The sequence below is a fragment of the Acinonyx jubatus genome, chromosome C2, assembly GCF_027475565.1.
Source record: "Acinonyx jubatus isolate Ajub_Pintada_27869175 chromosome C2, VMU_Ajub_asm_v1.0, whole genome shotgun sequence".
Lineage (NCBI taxonomy): Eukaryota > Metazoa > Chordata > Mammalia > Carnivora > Felidae > Acinonyx > Acinonyx jubatus.
In genome coordinates, this window is record NC_069384.1 from 38,315,870 (window position 1) to 38,336,546 (window position 20,677).

Below are 20,677 nucleotides of genomic sequence, written 5' to 3' on the forward strand. Positions count from 1 at the left end.
ATTCCATGTGGCCAGAAAAAATTCTTTGTATAATTTTACTCAAACTTATTGAACTTTCTTTTATGGTATAATAAATGGTCTATATTGAAGAATGCTTTATGTACACTTTAAAAGAATGTGTATGTAATCTGTCATTGTTGGGTAGAATGTTCTATAATTATTTAGTTGGTTCTTAGTGTTATTCAAGTCTTCCATTTCACTACTCATCTTCTTTTTGTTCCATGCATTACTAAAAGTTGGGCATTAAAGTCTCCAACTATTATTGTTGAATTGTCTATTTCTACCTTCAATTCTCTCACTTTTTGTTTTATGTATTTTGCCATTATATATATATATATATATATATATATATATATATATATATATATTTGTAATTTTTATGTGTCTTCCCAGTAGGTTGAACTTTTTTACTTTAAAATATCCTTCTTCGTGTTTACTAAAAATTTTTATTTTAAAGTCTATTTTTTAAATGATACTATAGCCACTCCAATTCTGTTTTGGGTACTATTTACATAGCATATACCTCTTAAAATCTTTGTACTTTCACCATCTTTGTGACTTTGATTTCATGTGTGTCTCTTATTTGTTAGTACACCTGATCCTTGTACAATGTGGGGGCTAGGGATGCTACACCCCCACACAGTCAGAAATCCACACATTACTTTTGACTCCCCAGATCTTTTCTAGTAGCCTACTGCTGACCGGGAAGCCTTACCAATAACATAAATAGTTGATTAACATATATGTTGTATGTTACATGTATGACATGTAAGCATGTACTGTATTCTTACAATAAAGTAAAACAGAGAAAAGAACATGTTACTGAGAAAATCCTACAGAAGAAGAAACACATTTATAGTACTTGATTGCTGACTGCATTTATAGAAAAAAAAAATTTAAAAATCCGTGTATAAGTGAACCTGTGTAGTTCAAACCCCTGTTGTTCAGATTCAGATGTATATTGCTGGATTGTGTTAAAAATCCGCTTTTTCAATTTCTGCCTTTAAGTTAGAGAATTTAATTTATTTATACTTAATGTAATTACTGATTAAATAAATTACTATAATGTAACTACTTTCTTAGACTAATTCTGTGAGGCCACTGATGTCTCTACTGTTGTTAGCTAATGACGGGACAGAGATTTCCTTAAATGATTTGAACCAATGATTCTCCTAGCCTTTTCTGAGAAGTTTCATGCATGTATTGGGGTATGTGTTTGATGGTCTGGCAGGTAGTTTACAATTCTCCTTTAGCTTTTAATTGTTTGAGCAGAGTTTCAAGGTCTGTCAGAAGTGAGAGAGAAGGACCTTCACATGTTTTTCTTTACTGGGCATGCTTTTCATATATGCATGACCCTCTAGATTCCCAGGAATATATCAGAGGAATATGACATTTCATTCCTCAGTGTTTCATTTTACGGTTTTGGTCAGCCTCTTGGTAGTCCTAGGTCAAGCCACTTCAGTGTTAAGCAATCACCAATGATCATTTGCCATGAATGCTTTTCCCACAGAGTGAGCTTCCCGAGTCCTGTCAAATAAAGACAAATCCTGATAATGGAGCTTTCAGAAAGCCACCAAATAGTCAAATAGTCAAATTGGGGGTGGATTTTGTGGAGCTCCAAATCTGTTCATGTTCTTCCAGTAGCTTCTGGGATGCTGGTTTTCATAGCTACTATTGTTGCAAGAGTGGTGGTTTTCAGAGCTACTGAAGAGAGAGAGGAGTGGGATTAGGCAAACTAAAAGATACATAGCTCACTTTTTGAAGCTGAAATTCTGCTGTTTCTTTCTATCTTTCTTTTTTAAGTGAATGCCTCTTAGATAGTTACAAGCTTCTAGTAGTAATTCCCAGAGTTCTGAAAAAGTTGATTTTGACCATTTTTGTTGTGTCCTTTTTGCTTTAACAGGGAAGCAGATTTTCAGAGGTCTTTACTCAGTCAGCCATTCTGAACCATTCTTCTGTTTTTGTAGTTTTTGTTTCAAAGTTCACTTAATCTCTTGGCTTTAGAATATAGATAACTAGCTGCTGAAGTATAAAGTGGTGGAAAATCAGAGGTGGGATGGACTCTCACGGTAGAGTAGGGGATATGGGCTAGAAAAAAGACCAAAAGAGATGTCTGGGGGTGAAGTGTATGTGTATCTTGCCAGAAATTTTGGCTACACAGCTGTAGGCTATGTCAAATATCAGGGAATGAACTCTTACAAATGTGTATTTCATTCCTATCAAAATAACACCAGCATTCTTCACAGAGCTAGAACAAATAATCCTAAAATTTGTATGGAACCACAAAAGACCCCGAATAGCCAAAGCAATCTTAGGACAAAAAAAAAAAAACAAACAAACAAACAAACAAAAAACAAAAAACAAAAAAACAAAAAAACAAAAAACAAAGCAGGAGGCATCATAATCCAAGACTTCAAGCTATATTACAAAGCTGTAATCATCAAGACAGTATGATACTGGCAAAAGAACAGACACTCAGATCAATGGAGCAGAATAGGGAACCCAGAAATGGACCCACAAACATGTGGCCAACTAATCTTTGACAAAGCAGGAAAGAATATCCAATGAAATAAAGACAGTCTCTTTAGCAAGAGCTGGAAAAACTGGACAGTGACATGCAGAAGAATGAACCTGGACCACTTTCTTACACCATACACGAAATAAACTCAAAATGGATGAAAGACCTCAATGTAAGACAGGAATCCATCAAAATCCTCGAGGAGAAAGCAGGCAAAAAACCTTTTTGATCAAGGCCACAGCAACTTCTTACTCAACACATCTCCAGAGGCAAGGGAAACAAAAGCAAAAATGAACTACTGGGACCTCATCAAAATTAAAACTTCTGCACAGCAAAGGAAACAATCAGCAAAACTATAAGGCAACTGACAGAATGGGAGAACATATTTGCAAACGACACATCAGATAAAGGGTTAGTGTCCAAAATCTATAAAGAACTTATCAAACTCAACACCCAAAAAGCAAATAATCCAGTGAAGAAATGGGCAAGAGACATGAATAGACACTTCTCCAAAGAAGACATCCAGATGGCCAACTGACCCATGAAAAAATGCTCAACATCACTCATCATCAGGGAAATACAAATCAAAACCACGATGAGATACCACCTGACACCTGTCAGAATGGCTAACATTAACAACTCAGGCAACAACAAATGTTGGCGAGGATGCAGAGAAAGAGGATCTCTTTTGCATTGTTGGTGGCAATGCAAGCTGGTGCAGCCACTCTGGAAAACAGTATGGAGGTTCCTCAAAAAATGAAAAATAGAACTACCCTATGACCCAGAAATTGCACTACTAGGCATTTATCCACAGGATACAGGTGTGCTATTTCGAAGGGATATATGCACCCCAATGTTTATAGCAGCAATATCAACAATAGCCAAAGTATGGAAAGAGCCCAAATGTCCATCGATGGATGAATGGATAAAGAAGATGTGGTATATACATACAATGGAGTATTACTCAGCAATCAAAAAGAATGAAATCTTGCCATTTGCAACTATGTGGATGAAACTGGAGGGTATTATGCTAAGTGAAATTAGTCAGTCAGAGAAAGACAAAAATAATATGACTTCACCCATATGAGGACTTTAAGAGACAAAACAGATGAACATAAGGGAAGGGAAACAAAAATAATATAAAAACAGGGAGGGGGACAAAACGTAAGAGACTCTTATATATGAAGAACAAACAGGATTACTGGAGGGGTTTTGGAGGGGGGATGGGCTAAATGGGAAAGGGGAACAAAGGAATCTACTCCTGAAATAATTGTTTCACTATATGCTAACTAATTTGGGTGTAATTTAAAAAAAATGTGCATTTCATTGTGTGTAAATTTTACATCAGAAAAAAATGTAAATAGATACTGAACTCTAGTATTGCTTTGTGTTTGAAAATATTTAGAGGAAAAATTACTGTTGGCTGCAATTAATTTACTTGCAACTTGTCCAAGATAAGATGAATTCAGTAATGCATAGATGAATGGACAGGTATGTGAAAGAGTAAGGTTAGTGAAAGTTAATGATATGCAGGTATTCACTGTAAAATCTCTCAAATTTGCCTTATTTTTGAAAAAAAGTTAAGTAAAACATTAGGTTTGTAAAAATGTAAAAAGAGTGGATTTGAAACATGCTTAGTAAAAAAAAAAAATAGTGTCCCAGTATAAATGCCTAGTATTTTCCAGAATTAAGAAACTGCAAACATTGATAGAAAGCTAAAAGGATAAAAAAAAAATCCTTGCCAAAAGAGTAGAGCTAAAATCTTCCAAGAATTGAGAAAATGTTTTTAAAAATGCTGCACCTCTTGTAAACTGTGAGAAATTAGTATCATCTGCAACTCCATATAGGTGACATTTTAGAGGATTTTCTGTAATAAAATAAAAACATGAAACACTTCTTTCCATTTTTTAGTACTAGTTCTGTAAAAATAAGAGAAGTAGTAGATGAATCAGATATCAAACTTTTATGAGACCACTGAACACAATGGTTTAGTTCAAAGCTCTGTAAAAATAAAATTGGTTTATAGGAATCCTGTGAGGTGAAAACTGTACTGCCAGCATAAAAATGCAATCCAGCCAGCATATACTGGGGCCATCTTCTTTTTCCCAGAAACTTCATTAGCTTAAAGTTTAAATTTCATTATAAAGTATAACGCTTGTCATCCAGGCTAGATTATTTGCCTGTCTTTTGCAGAACTGCTAGGTTGTTACTGAATGTGATTGCATGATACAAAGCTTGGCTATACAGAGTAAAAATGTATCAGCGGTCGCCACCACAGCAGAATCTATTAAATAATTAGGAGCACAGAGTAGTGCCTTTGGAGTTGAGAGGAAGAAATTGAATAGCTAGCTCATCACGCTGTTGAACAAAGCAGGAATCAGGACTGTAGGCAGTAACACACTGACATCACAGGTCACCCAGGCTGTGCGGATCTCTATACCTGAGAGAATGAATGGAGCCCAGATACACAGGGCTGTTTGAGTGCTATTTAATCACCTTAGGAGATGTCTGTACTGTGTTTATCTTGCTCTCTTTTATGGACAAATAGGAACTCTTAGCACAATAAATGTACCAAACATCTGGCTATAGATGGAAAAAAGAAAAACAACTTTGTGATAACCAGAAAAGACATTTTAATATCTAGTATCTAATACAGAACCAGGCACACAGTAATGACTCAGGCCAAGTTTGCTGACTAAATAAAGGCATGAATTAATTAGTGCATTTTTTTTTCAGCAGATGGTTGTGAAGTAGATAGTGTTTGCAAGGATCTGTGCTGGATGCATTCAGAACACCAAGCTTCATGGTGCTAGGTCTTAAGAAACCTTCTCTTTACCAGGGAAGATGAATTATTACAATTATTTATACCACAGGGCACAAAATGATAAGAGATATGTGAGATAATTTGAGAGCAACTGGAGCATGTAAGAAGCTAGTATCATTTTGCTTTGTAGATTCAGCTGCTGGAAGGATGGTGAGATATCAATAGGATGATGATGGGAAGTTTAGGATAGTGCAGGTAACTTTAGGTCTAAGAATGGGAATAAAATGTATATAACAAAAATATAATTTTTAAGTCAGCTTTATATAATTTATATGCAATTAATAAAAATCTATATTTCAATGAGTTTTGGTACATTTATATAGTCTTAAAACTACAACCACAATTATGGTATAGATCATTTCCATCACTTGTAAAACTTCCCTCATGTTCTAGATTTGAATACTTTTGCAACTGAAACAAACTACTGCAGAATTTGTGGCTTGAATCATCACAAGTGTATCCTTTTAAACTTCTAAACATTGGAAGTTCAAAATGCATCTTATGGGAACAAAAATAAAGTATTGTCAGAGCTAGCTCCTGAAAGCTCCAGGGGAAAATCTGTTGCTCTCCTCTTGCTCTTTCTAGAGGCTGTCAGTATTTCTTGGCTTGTGGCCGTTATTCCAGTCTTCCATTGTCACATTGGTTCTCCTGTTCCTGTCACCCCTCCTATGCCCCTCTTGGCTCTTGTACTTGTTCACTATTACAAAAGGCCAATCTGGATACGGATATATATATATATATATATATATATATATATATATACACACACACACACACACATATATTCCAGGATAATAGCCTCTTCCCAAGGTCCTTCAATTAATCACATCTGTGAAGTCCCTTTGCCAAGTAAGGTAACATTTATAGGTACATGTTTATGCTATGAACATATTTGTTATGTAGGGGGTGGATTATTGTGTTCACCACATATGCTTTTGATATCAGTCCTCTGCTCCAAACACTTGGCCCTGGAAATCACTTTTTATCACTATAGTTTTGCTTTTTCCAAACAGTCATATAAATGGAGACATATGGCATGCAACAGTCTTTTGTGTCTGGCTTCTTTTGCTTTCTTTGTGTGATGCTTTTGAAATTTATACATGTTGTTAAGGGTAACAGTAGTTTTTTTTTTTCCTCCTTTTATTGCAGAATAGTTACCATTGTATGGATATGTGACCATTTGTTTATTCATTTACCAGGTGATGGTCTTTTGATTTTTTCCAAATTTTGGCTATTATGAATAAAGCTGCTGTGGATATTTGTCTGTAAGTATGGTTGTGCTGTCATTTTTCTTGGTTAAAAACATAAGCATTTGTAGAATGCTTTGTTTATAAGAAGCCATTAAACTGTTCTGCAATGTGGTTGGCCATTTTTCATTTTCAGGAATGTTTGAAAGATTTACTTGATCTCTATTTTTACCAATACTTAATTGGTTTTAGTCGTTCTAAATTGTATGCAGTGGTATCTTATTGTACTTTAGTATTTCAGTAATGACTGATAATTGTCTTATGTCCCTATTTGCAATTGAAATATCATTTTGTCTGTTCAATTTTTTGCCCATTTTAATTAAGTTGTTTAACTTTTTATTGAGCTGAGTCTTTTATATATTTTAGATACAAGTCCCTTATTAAAATGATTTTCCAAATATTGTTCTCAGTTTGTGGCTTACATTTTCATTTTACTAAAATGTCTTTTGAAAAGTAGAGGTTTTAATTTTGATAAGCTGCAATTCATAAATTTTTTTATGTTCCATACTTGTTGTTTTCTTTTTTTTTTAATTTTAGAGAGAGAGAGAGCATGAGCAGAGGGAGAAAGAGAGAGAGAGAGAAATTGAGAATCTTAAGCAGGCTGCATATTCAGCTCAGGCTACTCAGGTATCGATCCCATGGCCTTGGGATCATGAACTGAGCCGAAACCATGAGTCAGACTTTCAACCAACTGAGCCACCCAGGAGTGCTCCTGTTGTTTTTTCTAAGAATTATTTGCTAAGCCTACAGCAATGTTGATTTTCTCCTATGCTTTCTTTTACAAGTTTAATAAATTTAAGTCTTACATTTGAGATCAACTGTGATCAAATTAGAGCTACTTATTGAATATGGTGTGAGGTAAGAACCAAGATTCATTTTCATTTTTATGGCGAATTGCAAAGGAAGGGTAGGAGATGAATCTGAAAGCATATAGACAAACAATAGGAAAATATTTCCTCTGTATTCAAGAGCCTAGCTTATTTTGGTCTTTTTTTTTCTTTGTTTATTTGTTTTGTTTCTTAAATTCCACATATGAATGAAATAATATGTCATTTGCCTTTCTCTGATTTATTTCACTAGCATTATACCCTTTAGGTCCACCCATGTTGTTGCAAATGGCAAAATTTCATTCTTTTTTATGGCTGAGTAACATTCATATACGTATATAAAATCACTTCTTTATCTGTTCATCTATGCATGGATATTTGGGTTGCTTCCATATCTTGGCTGTTATAAATACTGCAATAAATGTAGGGGTGCATAAATATTTTCCAATTAGTGTTTTCATTTTGGGGGGTAAATACCGATTAGTGGAATTACTGGAACATATGGAAATCTATTTTTAATTTTTTGAGGGACCATCATACTGTTTTCCACAGTGGCTACACTAATTTGTGTTCCCACGAGCAGTGCATGTGGGTTCCTTTTTCTCCACATCTTTGCCAACACTTGTTATTTCTTGTGTTTTCAATTTTAGCCATTCTGACAAGTGTAAAGTGATATCTCATTATGGTTTTAACTTGCATTTTCCTGATCATGAGTGACATTGAGCATCTTTTCGTGTGTCTGTTTGCCATCTGTATGTCTTCTTGGAAAAAATGTGTATTCAGTTTCTCTGCTCATTTTTAAATTTTGTTATTTGTATTTTGGTGTTGAGTTATGTAAGTCATGTATATATTTTGGATATTAACCTCATATTGGATATATCATTTGCAGATATCTTCTCCATTCAGTAGGTTGCCTATTTGTTTTGTTGATGGTTTCCTTCACTGTGAGCACTTTTTTTTTGTATACTTTTAATAGTTTAATTTTGCTTTTGTTTCTCTTGTGAGAAGAGACATATCTAGAAAAATGTTTCTATGGCTAATGCTAAGGAATTTACTGCCTATATTTCCTCCAGGAATTTTATGCTTTCAGGTCTCACAGTTAGGTATTTAATACATCTTAAGTCTATTTTGGTATATGGTGTAAGAAAGTGGTCTAGATTTCTCTATGCATCATTTGTTGAAGAGACTGTCTTTTGCCCATTGTATATTCTGGCCTCCTTTATTGAAGACTAATCTCCATATAAGAATGAGTGTATTTCTGGACTCTGTTCTGCTGTACTGGTATATGTGTTTATAATTGTGCCAAAACCATACTGTTTTGAATACTACAGCTTTGTAGAATATCTTGAAATCTGGGATTATGCTATCTTTAGCTTTGTTCTTTTTCAAGATTGCTTATTTTGGGTCAGTTGTAGTTCCATAGAAATTTTAGTGTTTATTCTAGTTCTGAAAAAAATATTGTTGACACTTGGGTAGGGGATTGCACTATATATTTAGATTGCTTTGGATAGTGGACATTTTAACAATATTTGTTCTTCCAGTCTATGAGTATAGTATTTTTTTCCATTTGTTTGTGCCATCCTTAATTTCTTTCATCAGTGTTTTATAGTTTTAGAGTATAGGTCTTTAATCTCTTTGGTTAGGTTTATTCCTATGTTTATTCCTTCATTTATTCCTAGTATTTTATTCTTTTTTGGTGAAATTGTAAGTGGGATTGCTTTTTAAATTTCGTTCTGCTACTTCATTATTAGTGTGTAGAAATACAACAGATATCTGTATGTTAATTTGTATCCTGTGACTTTACTGAATTCATTTATCAGTACTGGTAGTTTTTTGGTAGAGTCTTTAAGGTATTCTATATATAGTTTATGTCATGTCATCTGCAAATAGTGAAAATTTTACTTCTCCCTACCAATTTGGATGCCTTTTATTTCTTTTAGTTTTCTGATTGCTATGGCTAGGACTTCCTGTACTTTGTTGAATAAAAATGAGGAGAGTGGACATCTTTGTCTTGTTCCTGATCTTAGAAGAAAAACTCTCGGTTTTTTATCATTGGGTATGATGTTAGCTATTGGTTTCCATATTTGGTCTTTATTATGTTAAGCTTTGTTCGCTTTAAATCGACTTTTCAGAGAGTTTTTTTAAATTTTTTTTAATGTTTATTTATTTTTGAGAGAGACAGAAACAGATTGTGAGCATGGGTGGGGCAGAGAGAGAGGGAGACACAGAATCCAAAGCAGGCTCCAGGCTCTGAGCTGCCAGCACAGAGCCCGACACAGGGCTTGAACTCAGGAACCCTGAGATCATGACCTGAGCTGAAGTTAGATGCTTAACTGACTGAGCCACTCAGGAGAGGTGTTTGTTGGTTGGTTGGTTGGTTTTATCATGAATGGATGTTGTACTTTGTCAAATGCATTTTATGTACCTGGGTGTCTTTAAATATAAATGCTACTGTCTTTCTCTTCTCATGTATTATCCTTTCTAATTACGTTCTGCTTTTCTTTCTGGAATTTTTTCTTGTCAAATGATGGAGCAGTTGACTTCAGTTTTTGTATTTTTTTCCCTGTCCATTTGCCTTACTTTCTGAGAAATTTAATTGACTTCATCTTCCGTCTTTTTTTTTCCACTAAGTTTTTTAATTAATTTATTCCACCATAATTTTAACTTCCAAAAGTCTTCCCCTACTGCTAATGGCTCTGTTCCGTACATATGGGTCTTAGAGATTTAATGATTTAAGTGTAATTACTCTTGTTTTCTTCCTCTATCATCTTATTTATATAATTATATATGATTTTTTTTCATGCTGGCCTTTCTTAAAAAGTTTATGATCCTTGGTCATCTGTCTGTATTTCAACAAGGAACATAAAGGTTGGTTGGCTACTTGGTATAAGTGAGAGGATTGGGTCAACTTGTGGGGTTGCTTTAGGGAGATTGTTTAGAGAGCTGACTGAGCTTTTGCCAAATGTGTAGATTTCAGCTTTGCCATTATGTTAATCCACTCTAGAACTTTCTGACCCTTGCCTCGTTAAAAGCTGTCATGATGCATGCAATGTGGAAAATCATCCTTATAAGACGTTTAAACAAACCCTTGTTCCCAACCCCCAGTCATCATTCTCCTGCCATCTTCTGTTCCTAGCACCACTGAAGGCTAAATCTGCTGGAGTTTCAACGGGCAGAAGAACTGCGTCTTGCCCATACATCTATGAAAGCACATGAGGCTGCCCTTTATCCTGTCCATTCAATTAATTTCTACTCCTACACAGTCAGACTTTCAGTAAAATATCTCCTTCTCTAGGAATTTTCTAATACCTCCTTTCTTATTCTCATCAGTTTTATGGTTTCATTTTTATCATTCTGTTTTGATCTTGGGATAGTGAGAAAATTAGTGAATCTGCTATTGTTTTCTGTAAATCTATAAATACAGAGTCAACGAGAATGAAAGTTTTGATGAATAAACCAATCTTAAATTATAGGTTATGAGTGATAAGTGAAACTCATTAAGAGTATCTAATTCATATATATATATATATATATTTGCACATATATATATTTGCACATATATATACATATATATATTTCACAGTTTCTAGAAGTTTGACTCACATATAAGTTTTTGGAAGTGGTAAAATTTTTAACAGGCATATTATCCTTCTAAATACCTTTTTTAAAAATTTTCATTATTGAAAGTTAAAGCTTCTATCCAGAAATTTAGATTACAGTAGTGAGAATTCTGTTATAAAGTGATTCACAAATGATACATAACAATTTCTTAAATTCCTTAAGCTTGTTTCCAGCAATAGAGAAATTCAATAATGCAGAACTTACATAAGAACTATATATAAAATGATACCATTATGTTACCTATTATATATTTACTTGTTCATGCATACTTTATGTAATATGTAATGATTGAGCACTGTTTGTTCTTACACATTTAATTGCATGTGGGGTATGCAGTCACAGAATAGAAAGACATTGCTGAGGCACATTACTATGGAGTGGCGGGTGGTGGCTGATTAGGGAACGGTGAGTAGTTGAAGCTCTCAGGACAGGGAAACATGCTGATTATCAGAGAATGTGTTTCTCCAACAGAGATAAGTAGGACTGGGAGGATGGGTTCTCTGTTCAATTATTAACAACAGAGTTAATAACTTTCTATTCTCTTGTAGGAATTTGGTCAACTTTGTTTGGCTGTGACTTCCTCTAACATGCTTTCTAAAATACAAATGAATTATTTTAGTCTTAAGTACCATGGAGAAATTTCTCTAATATTGCATTGCTCTGTCACTTTGAAGAGATCATCAGAATTTAGCTATTTGGTTATCTTGAATTTTTGAGTTTTCATATTAAATGAGGTTGAATTCAGGTTAAAACAACAAGAATTTAAGAATGAGTTGAATGCTCTTCTGGTAGCTGATGAAAGTAATTACCAAAATTGTCTTATGGGTGAGCTTTTAATAGTGTTAGTAACCCCCTTGTAATGTAGCTAATACTTTAGCTAGGAAAAGAACAACACAGAAATAAAGTGAAGTATAATAAATTCTCATCAGTGTGAAGCTGGATGGTTTTAGGTGGGGCTTACACAAAATCAGCCTGTAGGTAGCTATGAAATTGGAGAATACAATACCTCATATTAGTGATACCTTATGAAAGCAATGAGCATTCCAATGACAGGGATGACAGACCTTAAAAATACCATGTGAAAAAATAAATAGTGTAAATCTAGATTTTTTTGACCTGGATATTTGACTGATAGCCTGTAGTTTAAGTAGTATCCAAGGTTTCAGCAAATTATCCATATATAGAGAACATTTTAAAGTGTCACCTTACTAGGTGATTATTTTGCAAATATATTTTTCAAATAAGCTAATCATACATGGATTAACTTTCAGTTGAGGTTTATATCTACAGAAAAATTCATATATATTGTAGATATAAAGTTAGCATTTTGGCATTTCAAAAATTGATCATTAAATACTATTTTAATAATCCTTCTATATTTAAAGGGACAAGGAATTATGAATTTCAAGTTTAAGCTTCTATTAAAAATTTGGCATCACATTTCTCACTCAGATACTATTTTATTGACTATTTTTGGTGTAAAATATGAGGGTACCTTATTTTAAAAAGCAGATAAATCTGGCAAAAATGTCATTTTCAGAGGTAGGGTTAATGTTGAAGATATTTCTTTTGTCCTCTCATCAGTGAGGTGTTCGATTCTAAAGGGAGACATTTCTCCCTCATCTGAGCACTAACACGTTCATGAACCTTATTTTTAAATATATATTTCAACAGGAAACACTCTTACATAATATACATTGGTGATTTGAAAATGTACTTTCTCCCCTTAGTGCTTACTTACGTATTTTTGACACCATATAGCTAGTGTACAATGCCAGGAAATGAAGTGAATCAGTTTATGCACACTAAGGTTTTCAAGGTTGGGTAAGTGAATTAATGAATGAGTGCGCATTCCACTATCAGAATATACAGTGACACTAGGAAGATATCATTACATTAGATAACTAAATATAATGAATGTAATGGAGAAGCTAGAATCATAGGCATTATGAAATGGGTTTTGACACTTAACCCTCTTTGTACATGACCATACTGAGTCCAGTTCAGTACCACAGAGCTTCCATGAGCTTCCACTGTTAGAGCTGCTCCCTGCCATGGAGACAGCAGCGAAAAACTCAGAGCAATAGATGATGTTGTCTGTTGTTCCTACGGCAGCAGGCTCAGGAGCCTCCAGCAGATTTATCCTTTCCCTAATTTTTTTTTCTTTCCTAACTTATGCTTGAGATTCAAAATGATGAAAAAGATAAATATAATAAAGGCAGGCTTGATAAATCATTGCTCAGTTTGACTCCTTTCAGTCTGTGTACCTCTTTAACAAAAGCAGCAAATGACAATCTTCGTATCACTAAGCAAGGGGTACAAGATTATACTGTTAGAAAGAGGAGCTGGAGTTAGAACTTGTGTTTGGCTTTTAAAGTCTGTGATCTCAATTGTTCTATAATACAGATACTAGCTATAGCACCTACCCTAAGTGAAAGTGATGTGAAGGGTTATAGGCAGGGAAGAGGAAGAGGAGATTCCTCTCCCCCCTCCACACACCATTCTACTGAAACCCATTAAAGTCTCCCTCATTTAACCAGCAAGAGTTTGTGGTGGTCTGAAGTCTGTGGATTGGGAGAAGTCAGATGAGCAACTTGGGATAGCAGCACAGTCTTCGGGTTTTGGAAGATGGGGATGATAACTAATCATAGAGTAAGACTGGGAGACTGGCTGCTTCAAATGGAAGTGGGTGTTTTATAAGTAATTAGCAAGGAAACATTTAGGGGAGACAGGGACTGCAGTTAAACTGATCACTAGAATCCAGGAAATAGGAGGTTTTCAGGTTTTCCATATAGGTCAGGTGAGGGGAGTAACCAGGAATTCTCAGTCCATGTGCTTAATGGTTTTTGTTTTAATTAACCTTCCTAATAAAACAGACAACATAGCCTATTTATTTCAGAGAGTTCTAAGGTTTCTTGGAGGGAGGACTGTAACATGGATATGACTCCACTCCACTAATTAATGGGGAATACATGAAAGTTTTCAGGAAATATTGTACTATATAGTCAAAACAACTACTTTGTATTCAGTATGAAATTGGTGAAAGATCCTATGCTGGGGGCTATGAAAAGATGACACAGAAAATCTCAGTGACCTCAAGAGAGATTTAAATTTACTAGGGAGACTAAGATGTGTGTAAAACTAACAGTGATGCAAAGCATTTAAATGGGTAAATTAGATTACCATTATAGCCAGAATAAATATTTTTAGTAATAAGGGGGAAAAAAGTTAATGAAATGAAAATTCAGTTGTTCAAGGTTAGGGAAGCAAAACTGATTATTAAGGCATTTCAGCAACATTGTGATTAGTAGGATGATTCAGTTTTGCACCAAGACCAATTTGACCTTACAGAAATTAAAATCTCAGTCTCCTCACAAGACAGAAAATATCAGATGAGAAATGAGCAATTATCAGTCGATGCCCAGTCTGTGACAACTCTAATGTTTACGTTAAAAGCGCATCCTCTAATGCAGTGTAGGAGCATTTTGTTAGACAATAATGCTTGGAGGTATTAAAAAACACTTGCTATTTAAAAGAGTTGTGCCTTAGCAGACAGGCATCAAACTGTAAATTATGGATACAAATGTCTATTGTTTGAAAATCTACTTATTAGTGTAGGGTAAAAACAGAGGCGATTTGTGACATCCTGTCTTTGGTGTATAACTCTCTAATATTTGTTTCTTTTACTACATAGATTGTGTTCATGTATATGTACGTGTGTGTATTTGTATTGCTCAAAAAGGATTAAAGAAGAAAATTTAATGATACAAACTTTATTTAACAGTTCATGGCTTAGAAAACGTCCATTTGGAGAACTGCAAAATCAGGCAGAAGCCAGCTTTTATAGGATAAAAAGTAAAGAACAGAGAAGAAGAAGACAAACAATAATGTGATTAGCTGAGGCCACGTAGCCAACCTTGTTTTGGGTCAGTGGGAACAAAGAAATATAGACCTCACAGCTGGCTTGGTGGTTTGAGATTGGCTGACTGGATATACTGTGTTTCTGGTCAAGCAAAGCATTTATAGGTACACAAAAGTTATCCAAGTTTCAGTCTGCTGATGTGGCCTTCTGGGAATAAGTGGCTCCATCTTGGGTTTAGAAAGGTGTTTCCACAGTATATATACTATAGTAGCTTACTGTATGCTGTCTAAAGGAAATCTGTCTAAAAATAATTTTGTGTAAATTCTATAAGTACCAAAAGTCCTTTCACCTTTTTCCACCTCTTAGAACACCTAGTTTAAGTGTAATTGTAATCTACAGAATGATTGAATATACAATTTTGATCTCTGGCATTTTATTAGTGTCTTATTGCTGCAAAACAGATTACCACACAGTGGCCTAAAACAACACAAATTCATTATCTCACATTTTGTAGATGGAATTTTTAGTTTCACTGGGTTCAAATGAAGGTTTTGGCCGTGCTCTGTTTCTTTTTGGAGTCTATAGAAAACACTCCATTTCGAATCTCATTGAGGTTGTTGGCAGAATTCAGTTCCATACTGTTTTAGGACTAAAGTCTCTGTTTCCTCATTGTTTGTCAGCCAGGAGTCATTATCTTCTTCTAGAGGCTGCTCACATTTCTTGGTTCAAGGCCCCTTCCCTCCATCCTTAAACTAGTAATGGCTGGTTGAGTCATTCTCTCTTCTGACTCACCTCCCCTCTGCTTCTCCTGCTACATCTCTACTTCCAGCTGAGAAATTACTTTGTTTTTATGTTTCAAGCGATTATGTGGGGCCCACCTGGATAATCTAGGATGCTCTCCTTGTTTTAAAGTCAGTTGACTAGTAACCTCCTTCCATCAGTGAATCCCCTTCCTAGCAGTACCTAGATTAGTGTTTGATTGAATAACTAGAGGACAGGAATCTTGCAGGAATCTTTTTTATGATTTTTCCCTCTGCAGTCATTATCATTTATCTGGTGATTTAAAAACTAACTTTAAGGTAAAATTTACATATCACCACTTAATTCATTGTGCTCATACACGGAAAAAACAACTTCCACATAAACTGATTATGGGTATCTTTTTCCCATGAAGAACTAATCATTCCTGAGATATATCAGTACTTGAAAATCATGGATTTTATGAGTAGTGAAATCCCATTTGGACCTATGTACTTGTAAGAAAATAATATATATAAATAATATATATTCCACCTCATGAAAATAGTATTTAAGCAAGCAATATAAAGTCCTTCTTGTTTGTTCACTCCACTATTTTGACTAACACATACACCAACTTTAAGGTTTGTCCAGTTTGAGGAAGTCCTAAGACTTCAGTATGTAAGTAACTTTCACTGTATTTATTGATTTTACCTAAATTCTGTATGCTAAACCTCGAAATGTTAAATGATTTGTCCAAGGTCAAATGACTGCTTATTTAGAATTCAGCTTTTGTATTTACTTATGTGTCAAAATATTTATTGGTGTAGGTCACTTGTTACTAAACATAGAAAATATGATTTTTCCTTTGGTACTTACCCACTCACAGAATTTTTTAAAAAATATTATCTTTTAAAAGCTTTTTAAAAAGTTTTCTAATATTATTATCCTATTTGTTTATAGTTACCTCTTTCCCTGACTAGGATAATGTTCAAGGTTAATTGTATATATATATATATATATTTTTTTTTTCAGTTATGAAGTTTACTAAAATGTTCAGCTCTGAACCAGACTAAATTTGACAATGATCAATCAATAACTCTATGAGTAACCTTGTGGCCAGTTATGTAATCTGCTAACATGATACATAGCTTTAACATTTTACTTTAGCTATTCATGAGTTTAACAAGACCAAAAAAATGAGTCTTGTTAATGCAAAGATTGATCAAATACTCTTTTTTTCTTGAAATTCTAAACTGATTTAAAAATTTACTATAAAGTGATGCATGAGTGGTTCTATGTAACTATACTTGTAATGCTTATCTGCATCTTAAAAAAAATAATTATGGGGGCATCTGGGTCGCTCAATCGGTTAAGCCTTCGGCTTCGGCTCAGGTCACGATCTCGCGGTTCTTGTGTTAGAGCCTCATGTCGGGCTGTGTGCTGACAGCTCAGAGCCTGGAGCCTGCTTCGGATTCTGTGTCTCCCTCTCTCTCTGCCCCCTCCTCTGCTCCCACCCTGTTTCTCTCTTTTTCAAAAATAAGGAAACATTAAAATAATTATGTGATCATGATCATCTCAATATTTTAGACACTTTTAGCTCTTGTATAACACTTGCTTATTTTAGATGATACAAATTTATATATCAATTGTTTATAATCTTAATTTTTAAAGAATAAAATCGTGTTACTTCACATCCTTTTCTAGTCACTCATTCATTTATCTGGTATTTACTGGGGAGCTATATTGTACTCTAAATATTGGGGCCACATGATAAAAAAAGATTAAATTCCTGCCTTTGTGGCCTTTAATGGCCTTCTAATGGGGAGATAAATATGAAAAGAGTTTCAGTTTTAGAATGTTTAGGTGATGTAAACAAAATAAAGCAGAGTGAGTAAACCCCAAGAGAACAAAGGGGCAGGTGTGTGGTTTAAATATGGTGGCTGGGGGTGGAGGGGTCAGGAGACTGTGTGGTATGGATACGTGAGCCAGGGAAGATCTTTATGGGCAGAAGTTTAGCAGGTGAGAGTCCTGAAGTGGAAACGAGCTTGCAGGCTCGAAGCAACAAGCAGTCTGAGTTGCTGGGACAGGGAAACTGATAGAATGCTAGGAGATGAGCAGGCCAACCCCTAAAGTTTCAGGATCAGGTTCGAGTCAAAATGAAGGTTCAAAATCTTATGTCTATGAATTTAACAGTTACAAATCAAACTATACTCATGGCCTGGTCAGCATTTCTACTTCTTGACCTTGAAGTTAAAGGGACATGTTCTTGCTTCTTTGGCCAGGTTGGCATCTACAAGCCTGACTGAGAACACTGATCTGTTGAGGCTGTGTAGGGGAGAAGCTGGGCTTGCATGCATGCAAGACTCCTAAATGATTAGGAGATCTACCTGAACCCACTAGAGAGCTTGACCTGGTTCAACTGCTGCAGAGACCTGAACTGTGGCAGGTGTTCCTCCTCAGGCCTAATTTTGCTAACTCACGATTTCCAGCCTTCCAGCCTTTAAAATGCCTTCCAAAAGTATCCCATCATAGAGAAGACAGCATGGCTACCCAGGAGATACGGCCTCTTGGAGAACTTGGGAGACCCCAACTTTAAAGGTAGGCTTCCTTTTTCTCAATTGTACACTCTCACTTGCCATGTCTTTTCCTCTAATTCCTATTTAATAGTTACTGAACTTTTAGAAAATGTTTTAAAGAAAAAAAAAACAACTTGTGTTTAAGTTTGTGAAATCTATCACTTGCTGTTGATGTGCAGGAGGGTCCAAGGGCAGTATTCAAAGTGAGGGTTGAGAGTTCCTCAGGGTCATACCTTGTAGCAGTTTTAAAGATGCTTAAGAAACTTTTGACACTCATCTCCATGTGTTGGGAAGTGTTTTGGAGGGTTAAATCTAGACTTAGATTGAAAGTGAATCCTCTAGCTCCTCCAACCAAAGTGTTTTTTCCCATAATGATTTGGTATATTGCACACTTTCTCTCTAGCAATCTCCACTTTATTCATAGTGAATTGTTACATTATAGGCTGTGGACCCCTCTAAAGTGGTCCTTCATTAATGGGACTACTGAGGCACCTGTTGTGATATTTTATCATTTGTAGATACGTGTTTTTAAAACTTTGAAACAAGGGGTGCCTGGGTAGTTCAGTTGGTTAAGTGTCTGACTTTGGGTCAGGTCATGATCTCACAGTTCATGAGTTTGAGCCCCGCGTCGGTCTTGCTGCTGTCAGCATATCAGCACAGAGCCCATGTGGATCCTCTCTCCCCCTCTCTCTCTCTGCCTTTCCCCAACTGGTTCTCTCTCACTCTCTGAAAATAAATAAACTTAAAAAAATAAAAAGAAAACTTTGAAACAATATCAAAATTATGTAAATGTTAAAAATCTAGTAGGCATAAAATCCTTATTTTCTGCCAACCGTTTGAGATTAGGTAGTCAAAATCAATTTCTATCAGTTCCAAATATTTTATTTTCTACAAATAAGAATGTTGTCTTATGTAATTGCACAATAACCATCACAGGAAATTAACATTAACACAGTACGATTTTTAGTTCTCCTAAAACAAGATACATGAAATTGAGATTATGGAGGGGTTTCAGTTATTTATAAGAGTAAAGATCATTGATTCCCCATTGGAGTGAATGGCTGAAGTACAGGAGAGTATGAGACTTGAAGGAGAGACTTGAAGGACAAGCCATAGTATGAAAAGGATTGTCTACACCTGTAATGAAACCACTTATGACAGGTAATAGAGCTAAACTCATGGAAAAATAAAAAATGATTCAGGGGTTAAGCAGATTAAAGGGAAATTGTAGATTAGTTGGTAACCTAATGTGATAATGTAAGATTGAAAGTTGAATCTGTTGTTAAAGAAAAAGAAGGAACGTTCTGAAGTCTACTAAGGGCCATCATGGAGAACTGTGTTATCTTTACTCCCAGAGGTGCAGAGTTATGGGGAGAAGATCCAGCACTGTTTGGACCACAGGGAAAGCAGGCCTTCAGACGAGAGTCAGGAGTATCTTGAACAAAAATGCAAGTAAAATGATTATTTCTTCTTTTGAATTATCTTAAATTACTGCAATCTGAGTTATGTGTTTAATATTCTGTTTATTCAGATTTTTTTGTCCCTTGTATTGAGAGGTTTTTGGGATATCTGATTTCTTCATTTTCAGGAGTCTTCTAAACTTCTTACTCTGTAGATAAACAGAAGGTGGAGGGAGGAGAGGAGAAAAAGCTACAGAATCAGAGCTGAAATAAGTGAATTTTATTCAAAGCTTTTAAAATCACTATGTATTTCAGACATGAAGTCACCTTGATGTTTTTTTTCCCCTTACTTTAACTCCAGATTGTCGATTTGAGTCCTGTATTCCGTATCTTAAAAGTAGTCTACTGCTCTCTAGCTCTTCCCTGCCACCATGCTAGCCTAAGCAGCATCCTCATTTACATCTGAGGATGCTCTTCCTGAATCCAGGTTTAACAGCTTCAATTTATTTTCCACATATTAGCCAGCTTAATAAAAAAATATTAAAATATGTCACTTCTTAGACTTAAACCCTTCAACTGTCTCCCACTCTCTTCAGGATAAAGTCTACCATGGACAGCAGCAAATTGTTGCATGAAATGTCTGCCCACTTCAATATCCTCTCTCCATTGCCTGCAACAATTCAGCCACATGGATTTCCTGTCAGCTTTTAATATATTCCAAGCTCAGTACTACAAAAATTATCACACATTCTACTTCTCTCTCCAACACAGATACAGATCATATAAAATACACATACATACATACATACATACCTATTCTCATACTATTCATAGCTAATTTCTTTACATACTCCTGGATACCTTCTTAAAGTCCCAGTCTTTGAGAGGCCTTTCCTTATTATTTTCTTTAATTGATACTCAGTTATTCTCCCTCTCTGCATGCAGTGTGTTGTCTTCATAACCTGTGTCTCACACCTATATTTGTTAGATGACTTTATTTTTTTTTTCTATTTGTCTATCTCCCATAGAGGAGTAAGCTGGAAAAAGGCAGAATTCATATG

General features: G+C 35.1%; 1 long non-coding RNA gene across 1 annotated transcript in view; it reads left to right on the forward strand.

Annotated features, from left to right (window-relative positions):
- LOC113604774 (uncharacterized) overlaps positions 1 to 20,002 on the forward strand; it is a 47,404-nt gene extending 27,402 nt beyond the window's left edge. Inside the window, exons 2-3 of the long non-coding RNA XR_003426786.2 lie at positions 18,130 to 18,238; positions 19,572 to 20,002. This is a non-coding gene — a long non-coding RNA (uncharacterized LOC113604774). The remainder of the gene's footprint in view (positions 1 to 18,129; positions 18,239 to 19,571) is intronic.
- Positions 20,003 to 20,677: the final 675 nt, after the last annotated feature.